Genomic DNA, 12267 nt, shown 5'->3' with positions numbered 1-12267 from the left:
CCCAAATATGAGCGCAAAGATGGTGCTAAGTGTGCGTAAAGTAGTGGCGGAAAACCGCGGACAGTGGCTAAATCCCATCCATCGGAGGAATAATCCAAGAGATCAGAGATTAGAGAGTGAAGAGGCGTCATCAACAGATGCCATACGTCCCCTGCAGCGCACACCTGACGGAGCCGCGCAGCCGCGATGCGCTGGCAGAAAGTGACGATTCAGTTACGAGTTACTGGAAAGAAAGTATTTGTTTAGAGATTATATGAGTCAAGATGCTTTTTTAACAGCGGACAAAGACATTTGCTCTTGTTAGAGTCTACAGAGGCTTTCCCCGTGGTGGTGGAGGTAAACCTGTGACCGTAAAACGGAAATCGCCCTTATCCGTCCTCTATTTCTGTCTCCACTGGATATCAATAAAAGGACGGTCGCGTAAAAGGGGATTTAACGGTTCATGAAATATGAGCTCAGGCTTATTTGCATTTATCTATTAAAAAAGAAGATTCTAAACGTAAACAAGTCCTCTATTATCGTCGGGACATCGCATGAAGTGTTTTTGGCGTTATTGAGTGTTTTGGCGGCACCCAGCGGTGAAAAGCGGGAACGACCACCGTCATTATAAAATGGAAATAAAGATAAAGGCAAAATGAAACAATCATGTTTACGTTTTTATTTATTAATATTTGAATGTCTGGGGATTACTTTTGAATAACCACGTTTATCCATTTATTCATTGTTCAGTTAGTTATATGCTATCTATCTTTGTTATACCTTAAACCTTTTGTTTACCTTTACAAAGCTCCTTAAAAACGTCCTTTTTCACCAGAAAGTCACATATATACACACAGGGGTGGAATGTAACTAAGTAAATAACTCAAGTACAGATTTGAGGTACTTGTACTTTGTTTGAGTGTAGATTATACTGTCCAGCAGTATAATAGGCTAACTACATCAATACAACTACACTTACACATCAGTGATGATAATCTAGTAATACAGTATATCATTGTGTACTACTTACAGGGTGCATTTTCCTGCATTGTGTACTTTTATTTGAGATATTGTAAAAACGTTTCACTAATAACTGTACTGCATGTTTCTTTGTAATTCATATTTATAATTTCCAACTCATGCAGTGCACTTTTTTCTTATTTAAGCTGCACACCACGTATTCTTTGCACAACATGTTTGGCTTCCTCACTCATTGTCCTTCGCTGAAATATCATAAAGTATTTTTACCACACAAAAGCGTAGCTCGAGCGTACATAATTGAACATTTCATGTGACGCGTTTGTTTTGTTCTGAACCGGCTGGAGATTTATGTCAAAACATGTCTGCTTTTCTATCTCACAGAGACCCAGATCCAGTGCTGCTGTTCAATCAACAGGCTCGTGATTGACATATTCTGCGTTATCTTTTTATATATAGAGAGAGAGGGATGGAGGGAAGCGTGGAAGAGGGTGTGGTTTCACCCCGGCACATGTGCTCCTCCTGCTTCTTGCCCAGCTCCCCCTTCAGAATAGGGAAAAATTCCCAACACAGGTTACAAGGTGATGCCTTAAATTGTCTGAAGAGGTCTTTGAGTCCAAGGAGGAGTGCACGCACTGTGGCTGATTCTCCCTCAGAGTGCTGCGCTCTCTTAAAAGCCAGAAATGACATTAAAAAAAGTAAAGAGGAAGAGGTCGTGTATTGACCACTGAGCCTCTGACTGGAGGCCAACAGCTATTAAACAGATCTTTTTTTACATTTTGTTGTTTGGTTTATTGTCAGCATATTGTTGGTTTAAGTGAGACCAATGTACTGAAGTATAATACTGACAAGAAGACAATATCAAGAAGAGTGCTGCTGCGTCTTTAACAGCCGAATAGACAAACTAAGCATAGAACTAAGAGGTCCAAATGTGAGGATTTTATGCTTTTGTTTATCAGATATGATTGAAAATGTAATTTCTCCAAGTGTTGGACCGCTTGTCGGACCAAACCAGGGATCTAAAGATTGTTCACATCTGATACATTATGATGGATATAATAATAGTGATTTTTCCCCATTAATAAAACATTAGATTAATCAATGTTAGAAATGATTGTCAACTGCAGCTCTATAGCCAGCTAGCTGCTTAAGTAAAGTACCAAACGTTGAAATAACAACTTGCAAATGAACACAAATCTAGCTGGCTAAAATGACAAGCTAATTCCTTCGTTTTGTGGGGATTTTTGTTGACGGTTACATTTCTGCGGGAGGTGAAAACATGTAAATACTGTATAATCTACTTGTCAAGACAGTACAGTAGACAACAAACAACTGCATATTTTTTATTTTTTTATTTTGTATACGTCTAAGGTTTATTATTAGTTTATTCAGCGGTGGGTTTTTTATTCAAACTTTGTGTAATCAATAACATATCATATATTAAGACTGGCCTAAAAACCTTTTTATTCAGGAAGGCGTTTCTGACCTTGTGATAAATCAGGGTCAGCTATTTCTTTTGTGTTTCTGTTCTTTCACTGTTCTCTATTGTGCTTATTAGTTTTTTTTATTACAATATGTTTCTACTATGTTTTAACTATGTACTGGCTCTGTGGCACTCTGAGATTCTCTGAATGAAAAGTGCGCTACAAATAAAATGCATTATTATTATTTATTTATTATTATTATTTATGTGTTTATCGCTGGTTAAAACATGTCAACAGTACACAAATCAGCAATTAGCCTGATTAGCATCAGCATTGATTATGAACGGTTTCGTTAGCCACCAGCTAAAACAGTAAAGTGGCCGCACTAGCGGGCTAAATAATAAGCAAACGGTTCATGTTTCAAATATAGTGAAATGTAATTTACCAGTCCGTGACAGTGGGCTGCAAATTCCCGCTTCACGAGACTTGACAGGATTCTTCTTTGTGAGTCTTTTGAAGACTGAAGTTTCTTTTTAATTTTTACAACATTTGATTGCGCCAGTGGGGATGCAGTAATCAACACTGAACTATAGGGGGCAGTATAGCGTCTCACGGCAACCAATCTACCGGGATATCAAAAGAAGAAGAAGAAGAAGACGCAAAAAACTAACGAAGAAGAATTGCGTTCGGCTTCGAGCCTTTGTGACGTCACGTCTTGTGGTGTCTTTTAATTTTTACATTTGATTGCACCAGTGGGGATGCAGTAATCAACACTGAACTATAGGGGGCAGTATAGCGTCTCACGGCAACCAATCTACCGGGATATCAAAAGAAGAAGAAGAAGACGCAAAAAACTAACGAAGAAGAATTGCGTTCGGCTTCGAGCCTTTGTGACGTCACGTCTTGTGGTGTCTTTGATCCTTTCATGTCTTTCATAGACAGTGACGCGTTATTGTACCTATCCTAACACGAGTAGACATCGAAGATCAGAATAAAACCATGGATAGACTAGAAAGATCACAGATGGAGATGCTGACTATAGAGGAAATGCTGATGGGCAAATCACATATGGAGGAGACTGCCTCAGTATTTGAGGACACACTTGCTGAACCTTTGCCAAGCTTTGCAAGCTTTTTAGAGCCAAACCAAACTCTGTCTCTAGACAGATCCCCACTGGGCCACGTCAAACAGCCTGATCTCACAGACTATGATGATTTGAGAGGCAAATGTCGTACTTTTAGGGACATGATGAAGTACTGGCTGAAAAATCCGGATAAGCCAAGTAAATTCAAAGGCATAAGAGATAAATACGCCGGAGGTCTTTTCGATAGATATTCGACTTCACCACGCATGGTGTGGGAGGTTGAACATCTTGAAATTATCGTTGAGGAGATTAGAGATTCAATAATCAAGATCATTGAGGCATTGACAGGCATTAAGCGTGATCTGTCAAAAAAGGAAATCTCTCCGGAGGTTGAAGGTCTTGCTAAATACTTTCTTTGGCTAATTCTGAAAGACCAGAAGAGATATAAAAAGATATTTCCAACAGGAATGTTTTCCTTTGATCGCTACGGTATTGAAATCATGTCATACATCGATCAAGATGAGAGTGATTATTGCCCGAACATCGTCAGATGTACAATCACAAGTTCAGTTAGGGATTACCTCCTCAGTTACTTAGGAAATGGGGGGATGAAGCCTGTGATCATCTCAGACAGAATCAGATACAGGGAATTGTGCAGTCAGTCACGCTGTGACACGTACGCTGGGATACTGAACAGAATGTGGTCTTTCATGAGAGAGATGAATGATAAGATCGTCTCACACAAAATTTACCCTAAGTATCATCCGTTCTACTGGTTCAATGACGAACGTTCAACAACTGGCTCATCATATGAGGACGCAGTCAATGAACCTGCGCCAGATGCAACAGCACAGCAAGAACCAAAGGCAAGGTCAGTTCAGGTATTCGTGGAGGCACTGGTTTCGCGGATATTCAAAAAAACAGATCTGACCTGGACGACTGCGGACATCGAGGACATCACTATGCGTCTGTTTAAAAGAACGTGGATCGAAGTTCAGGATGTCGATTTGGATCCCAAAACATTAAAAAAACTTGACAAGGCCATTTTCGAAGACCTGTATGTGATATGGGGCGGTTTAAAAAAGGTGCGGTTGGCCATGAAATTAGAGCAACGAGAATTTGGAAACTGTTTGGCCACCATTGTCGAATGGAGACTGACACGACTACCCAAAAAGCCCAGCACCATCAGCAAGTTCTTCTCGTCTGTGGGCAAAGGCATCTCCAACATTTTCATATGTGGAAAGGAGGATCAGGAAATCTCCATGGAGAGTTCAGAAACCTCACAGACAGAGAAGAGTTCTGTCAGCCCTCTCAAAGGAAGCAATGAGAACCAGGTGAAGTCCAGTCCTCACAGGAGTCCAACTTCCCCCCAAGAACCACTACAGACAGAGGGGGAGTGTTCAACTGATGAAGGCTCATCCGCTCATCCGTTCTTCTGTTTCGATGACGAACATTCAATTTCTGCCACAGTATATGAGGAAGCACTTGATGAACCTTGGCCAGGTGCAAAAGCACAGAAAGAATTCTTTATTGCTCCAAGTGAAGAGCCTGTAATTAATCCGGACATCACTCCCGATGAAGGCTCTGAGTCACATTTAAAACTTCATCCTGTGAATGAAGAACTTGAAATGCTGAGTGAGTACTTCAAATCTCAGGGTCAACTATGTAAGTTTGAGTATGAACTCAAACATTACCAGACCTATCGCGAGCTGGAAGCAAGGACTGAAATCCTTTTTAAACCAATGTTATATCATGAAAGCCTTGTAGAGCCAAAACAAACTCTGTCTCTAGACAGATCCCCACTGGACCGCGAACTGGAGATAATTTCCCAACGGCCTAATCTCCCAGAAATTGAGATGTATTATGATTTGAAAGGCAAATGTCGTACTTTTAGGGACATGATGAAGTACTGGCTGAAAAAACCGGGTAAGCCAAGTAAATTCAAAGGCATGAAAGATATACACGCTGGACATCTTTACGATAGATATTCGGCCTCACCACGCATGGTGTGGGAGGTTGAACATCTTGAAATTATCATTGAGGAGATTAAAGATTCAATAATCGAGATCATTGAGGCATTGACAGGCATTGAGCGTGATCTGTCAAAAAAGGAAATCTCTCCGGAGGTTGAAGGACTTGCTAAATACTTTCTTTGGCTAATTCTGAAAGACCAAAAGAGATATAAAAAGATATTTCCAACAGGAATGGATATCTCAGATCGCCACTGTGTTGAAATCATGTCATACATCGATCAAGAGGAGAGTGATTATTGCTCAAACATCGTCAGATGTACAATCAAAAATTCAGTTAGGGATTACCTCCTCAGTTACTTAACATATGGGATGAAGCCCGTGATCATTCCAGAAGAAATCAGAAACAGGACATTTTGCAGTCAGTCACGCTGTGACACGTACGCTGAGATAATGAACAAAATGTGGTCTTTCATGAGAGAGATGAATGATAAGATCGACTCACACAAAATGTACCCTAAGTATCATCCGTTCTACTGGTTCAATAATGAACTTCCAACAACTGACTCAGCATATGAGGACGCAGCTGAACTTGCGCCAAGTGCAACAGCACAGCAAGAACTAAAGGAAAGGTCAGTTCAGGTATTCGTGGAGGCGCTGGTTTCGCAGATATTCAAAAAAACAGATCTGACCTGGACGACTGCAGAAATCAAGCTCATCACTATGCGTCTGTTTGAAAGAACGTGGATCGACGTCAAGGATGTCGATTTTGATCCGAAAACATTAGAAAAAGTTGACAAGGCCATTTTCAATGACCTGTGTGTGATGTGGGGCGGTTTAAAAAAGGTGGTGTTGGCCATGAAATTAGAGGAACGAGAACTTGGGAACTGCATTGCCTCCCGTGTCGAATGGAAACTGACACGACGACCAAAAAAGCCCAGCAGCATCAGCAAGTCCCTCTCGTCTGTAGGCGAAGGCATCTCCAACATCTGCATGTGTGGAAAGGAGGTTCAGGAAATCTCCATGGAGAGTTCAGAAACATCACAGTCAGAGGAGAGTTCTGTCAGCCCTCTCAGGAGAAGCAATGAGAACCAGGTGAAGTCCAGTCCTCACAGGAGTCCAACTTCCCCCCAAGAACCACTACAGACAGAGGGGGAGTGTTCAACTGATGAAGGCTCATCCGCTCTCCTGTTTCGATGACGAACATTCAATTCCTGCCACAGTATATGAGGACGCACTTGCTGAACCTTGGCCAGGTGCAACAGCACAGGAATAACTTCTACTGTGATGTTAGGCAACATCTGATAACTTCTACTGTGATAGTATAAATTATCAGATGTTCTAATAATCTAATAACTTCTACTGTGACGAAGGCAACATCTGATAACTTCTACTGTGATGTAGGCAACATCTAATAACTTCTACTGTGATGTAGGCAACATCTAATAACTTCTACTGTGATGTAGGCAACATCTAATAACTTCTACTGTGATGTAGGCAACATCTGATAACTTCTACTGTGATGTAGGCAACATCTAATAACTTCTACTGTGATGTAGGCAACATCTGATAACTTCTACTGTGATGTAGGCAACATCTAATAACTTCTACTGTGTTGTAGGCAACATCTAATAACTTCTACTGTGTTGTAGGCAACATCTGATAACTTCTACTGTGATGTAGGCAACATCTAATAACTTCTACTGTGTTGTAGGCAACATCTAATAACTTCTACTGTGTTGTAGGCAACATCTGATAACTTCTACTGTGATGTAGGCAACATCTAATAACTTCTACTGTGATGTAGGCAACATCTGATAACTTCTACTGTGATGTAGGCAACATCTAATAACTTCTACTGTGATGTAGGCAACATCTGATAACTTCTACTGTGATGTAGGCAACATCTGATAACTTCTACTGTGTTGTAGGCAACATCTGATAACTTCTACTGTGATGTAGGCAACATCTAATAACTTCTACTGTGATGTAGGCAACATCTAATAACTTCTACTGTGATGTTAGGCAACATCTGATAACTTCTACTGTGATAGTATAAATTATCAGATGTTCTAATAACTTCTACTGTGATGTTAGGCAACATCTAATAACTTCTACTGTGATGGTATAAATTATCAGATGTTCTAATACTTTTGAGTATTTTGTAATTTGTATTTGATAGGGCCGATTAAAAGTCGAACGTAATTTGTAACAAAATACTTCAGAGTGGAGTAATTTTGTATTTAAAATACTCAAAATACTTTCTCCACAAATCAAAAAACAGTTCACGAGTTCAGTCTTCAGATCTTCAAGTTCAACGGATTGTCTGCCGAGGTAAATATTTTATCTGAGTGTGACAGATGTCAACTAGCTTGATGTATAATTTATGTCTGGGTCTGGCTACATAGCCTATTGTATATACATGGTGATGGTTATAATATCAAGCTAGCCATCGATGCCAACATGCTAATGACGCTAGCATGCGGTCTAGGCTAGTGTATAGCCAGTGTTTAGCAAGTTAACTTATCAGTTGAGTAGCTAGCTATAGGAAGAGGGAGATTGGGAGCTTGTATGTCATATGTGATGAATATTTTCTTGTTGATACAAAGCCAAAGTTTATGGGCTGTTAAGTCCCATTAATAAAAAAATATATATATATACATAATCAAGTTGTTGTCTTTTAATAGCTTTGCTTAGTTACACTGACATTCTGTGACTGTTCTTCCTGTTTGTGGGGTTCACCAGAGCTTTGTGTACATTATATAAACCTGAATGCTCTGCTATACCACATTGTGAGAAAACAGAAAATCCAGAAAAAAGTATTTCCTATATTTTAAATACAAAATACATGTATTTTGTTACATTTCCTTGCACCAGTATTTTGTATTTTTTATTTTGTTGTAATACATTTATTTGGGGGTATTTTGTATTTTGTATCAAAATACATTTTGATGTATTTTTGCCCATCTCTGCTCCTGTTGAAGGTTTTCCAAGCATATTGGACTTGTCAGACTAGGGGATGTCTCCGGATCCCCTGGAAGAACTGGACAACATGGCTGAGGAATAACATTATTATATTATATTGACTGATGCATTGAGTCATAATTAATGTTATGGCATCCTCCTGTGCTTTTCCTGCAGTGAGGATGCAAAATGTCTTCTATGAAGAAACAAGAGCGCTCTGATGTCATCAAGGCTATCAACATGTTGGATAAACACTCGGTTCATGTTCAATGTGATATTTCACATGTTCAGCCTTTGAATAGAGACAAAACGATTGAGAATCATAATTTGTATACAAAAATATGGGCAAACTGAAACGTATTTCCTTAGTTTATATCCTCTCAGACTATTGTGAATTCCCGGGTTACATTAATGACTATTCTGTTTTGGTCTCCCCAGCGGTTTTGTTCGAGGTTTTGGCTTCTTGTCGTGAATCTTCAGATACTTTCGATAACCTTGAGAGTAATAGAAGCACTTGCCACACTTCTCACAAGTATACGGTTTCTCTCCGGTGTGAACTCGCAGGTGAACTTTCAGAACGGATGCTTTGGAGTAGCTCTTACCGCAGATTGAGCAGAGGTGAGGCCGCTCTCCGGTGTGAGTCTTGAGGTGCACGTTGAGGTGGGAGGATTGTGAAAACGCACTCCCGCACTGATCGCAGCGGAAGTTCTTTTCTCCAGTGTGCGTCAACTCGTGTTTTTTAAGCGAGTCTGCCGCGACACAACTCTTCCCGCACTCCGACCAGAAGAAAGGTGACTCTCCAGAGTGAATGCGCTTATGTATTTTTAAATAATATTCGTTTTTGAAGGTCTTGCCACAGTCGGGACACGCGTGAGGCTTTTTGTGACTCTGGTGGTGTTTCTCCAGCTGTTGTTTCTGAGGGAAGTCCATGCCACACTCTCCACACACATGAACCGTTGCAGGAGACTCTTTAGGCGGACTCTTCTCTTGAACTAATGTCCAATTTGGTAACTCTCCTGTGAGACAAACAAAGACAATTATAGTCACTTATAGTTTGCATTTATAAAGTTAGGTCATGGATTTGCTTGAGTCAAAGCACGTATATTCGTTTGCCTTTAGGCCGTGTTGCACCATCACTTTCATTAAACAACTGGCAGACAGTTATGAGAAAGGAATAAATGGTATATATATTCATTATTATTATTAATAAATATTTCTCAAACACATGGGGATTCATTTTGCTTTGTCACTTTTTTGGTGTGAGCAGGCCTTCAGGACAAAGCCTACACTAGTTCCACAATAATAACCACTTATTGTTTTTACACACAAATGTAAAACACTTTGCAGCATAAGAAGACCTGGAGGCACAGGATCAGAACTACATGACTTATCCGTCATTTAATTCAAGAAATAACAATTTAACCAGTTAAGATTAGTAAATTAAAAGGTTTTCTACACAACAATCAGAGTATTGAAATAGCAGCAAACAACTACTATTAATGTAGAGATATGGTGGAGTGAAGTCTACCTGAGCAGAGAATGAAGTCGCCCTCCCTCTGCGTGTGGTGTAATCCGAGCTTCTTTGTGCTTTGTTTACATAGCCGGGGCTTTTAGTGCCTGTTAGCGTGCATGTTAGCGTGCCCCACTAGCTAGCTCATGGCCGCTGCTATGCACTGCGCTCTGAATAACCGAATTTAGCGCCTTTAAGATTTCAATGAAGGAGGACCTTTGACCAACAAAAGCAAATAAGTTCATCTCCAGGCGTTCACGAGACATCACGTTCACTAGAGTCGTACGGACAACCTAAAAAACGTAATGCGGCGCGGAGGCATAAAAACAACATTGAAGTAAAGACAAAGGAGCTTGTTGTTGCCTCTGACCTTTGTGAACTTTCATGTGCGTTTTGAGGTTTCCATGCTGCGTGAATCCTCTCCCACATATGAAGCACTTAAACGGTGTTGTTAGAGAAAACTCTCCCGCAGGTTGGACAGTCGTAGTTCTTCTTGAGTCTGCGAGGCCCCTGGCATTGTTTCGACGGCTTCTTCCGAGGCTGTTCATGGGAGCTGCTGTGTTTCGGTTCTGGCCGTCTTAAAGTTTCTTCTAAAAAGAGAGAAAACACACACACAAGGTAGTGAACATGTGATATTTATTATCTAAGGAACAATTATAAAGCTTCTCAAATAGTAGCAGTCTGATTTGTCACATTGGGGCAACGAAAAACTCTGCACTGTCACCAATTACTTCCTGGTGAGGAAACCTGTTTCGACCCCATCTAAGAGGTCTTATCATGACATACGAACTTGTGGTTTGAGGAAGACTACGAGCAGATATGCTGATTTTAATGTGTGACCATTATTGTGTGTTTTAATGTTTTTAGTGTATAGCTTTTATATATGATGATTTTAATGTAAAGTGTCTGAGTACTCTGAAAAGAGCTGTATAAATAAAATGTATGTTTCTTTTATTTTGTGTTTATGCCAAGGAACTATGATTTCCCCATCATGCTTAATCCATCATGCAACTGTCAGGGGCCCAAATATGAGCGCAAAGATGGTGCTAAGTGTTCGTAAAGTAGTGGCGGAAAACCGCGGACAGTGGCTAAATCCCATCCATCGGAGGAATAATCCAAGAGATCAGAGATTAGAGAGTGAAGAGGCGTCATCAACAGATGCCATACGTCCCCTGCAGCGCACACCTGACGGAGCCGCGCAGCCGCGATGCGCTGGCAGAAAGTGACGATTCAGTTACGAGTTACTGGAAAGAAAGTATTTGTTTAGAGATTATATGAGTCAAGATGCTTTTTTAACAGCGGACAAAGACATTTGCTCTTGTTAGAGTCTACAGAGGCTTTCCCCGTGGTGGTGGAGGTAAACCTGTGACCGTAAAACGGAAATCGCCCTTATCCGTCCTCTATTTCTGTCTCCACTGGATATCAATAAAAGGACGGTCGCGTAAAAGGGGATTTAACGGTTCATGAAATATGAGCTCAGGCTTATTTGCATTTATCTATTAAAAAAGAAGATTCTAAACGTAAACAAGTCCTCTATTATCGTCGGGACATCGCATGAAGTGTTTTTGGCGTTATTGAGTGTTTTGGCGGCACCCAGCGGTGAAAAGCGGGAACGACCACCGTCATTATAAAATGGAAATAAAGATAAAGGCAAAATGAAACAATCATGTTTACGTTTTTATTTATTAATATTTGAATGTCTGGGGATTACTTTTGAATAACCACGTTTATCCATTTATTCATTGTTCAGTTAGTTATATGCTATCTATCTTTGTTATACCTTAAACCTTTTGTTTACCTTTACAAAGCTCCTTAAAAACGTCCTTTTTCACCAGAAAGTCACATATATACACACAGGGGTGGAATGTAACTAAGTAAATAACTCAAGTACAGATTTGAGGTACTTGTACTTTGTTTGAGTGTAGATTATGCTGTCCAGCAGTATAATAGGCTAACTACATCAATACAACTACACTTACACATCAGTGATGATAATCTAGTAATACAGTATATCATTGTGTACTACTTACAGGGTGCATTTTCCTGCATTGTGTACTTTTATTTGAGATATTGTAAAAACGTTTCACTAATAACTGTACTGCATGTTTCTTTGTAATTCATATTTATAATTTCCAACTCATGCAGTGCACTTTTTTCTTATTTAAGCTGCACACCACGTATTCTTTGCACAACATGTTTGGCTTCCTCACTCATTGTCCTTCGCTGAAATATCATAAAGTATTTTTACCACACAAAAGCGTAGCTCGAGCGTACATAATTGAACATTTCATGTGACGTGTTTGTTTTGTTCTGAACCGGCTGGAGATTTATGTCAAAACATGTCTGCTTTTCTATCTC

The sequence above is a fragment of the Pholis gunnellus genome, assembly GCF_910591455.1.
Source record: "Pholis gunnellus genome assembly, chromosome: 2".
Classification (NCBI taxonomy): domain Eukaryota; kingdom Metazoa; phylum Chordata; class Actinopteri; order Perciformes; family Pholidae; genus Pholis; species Pholis gunnellus.
Note: the sequence above shows the minus strand (reverse complement) of the source record.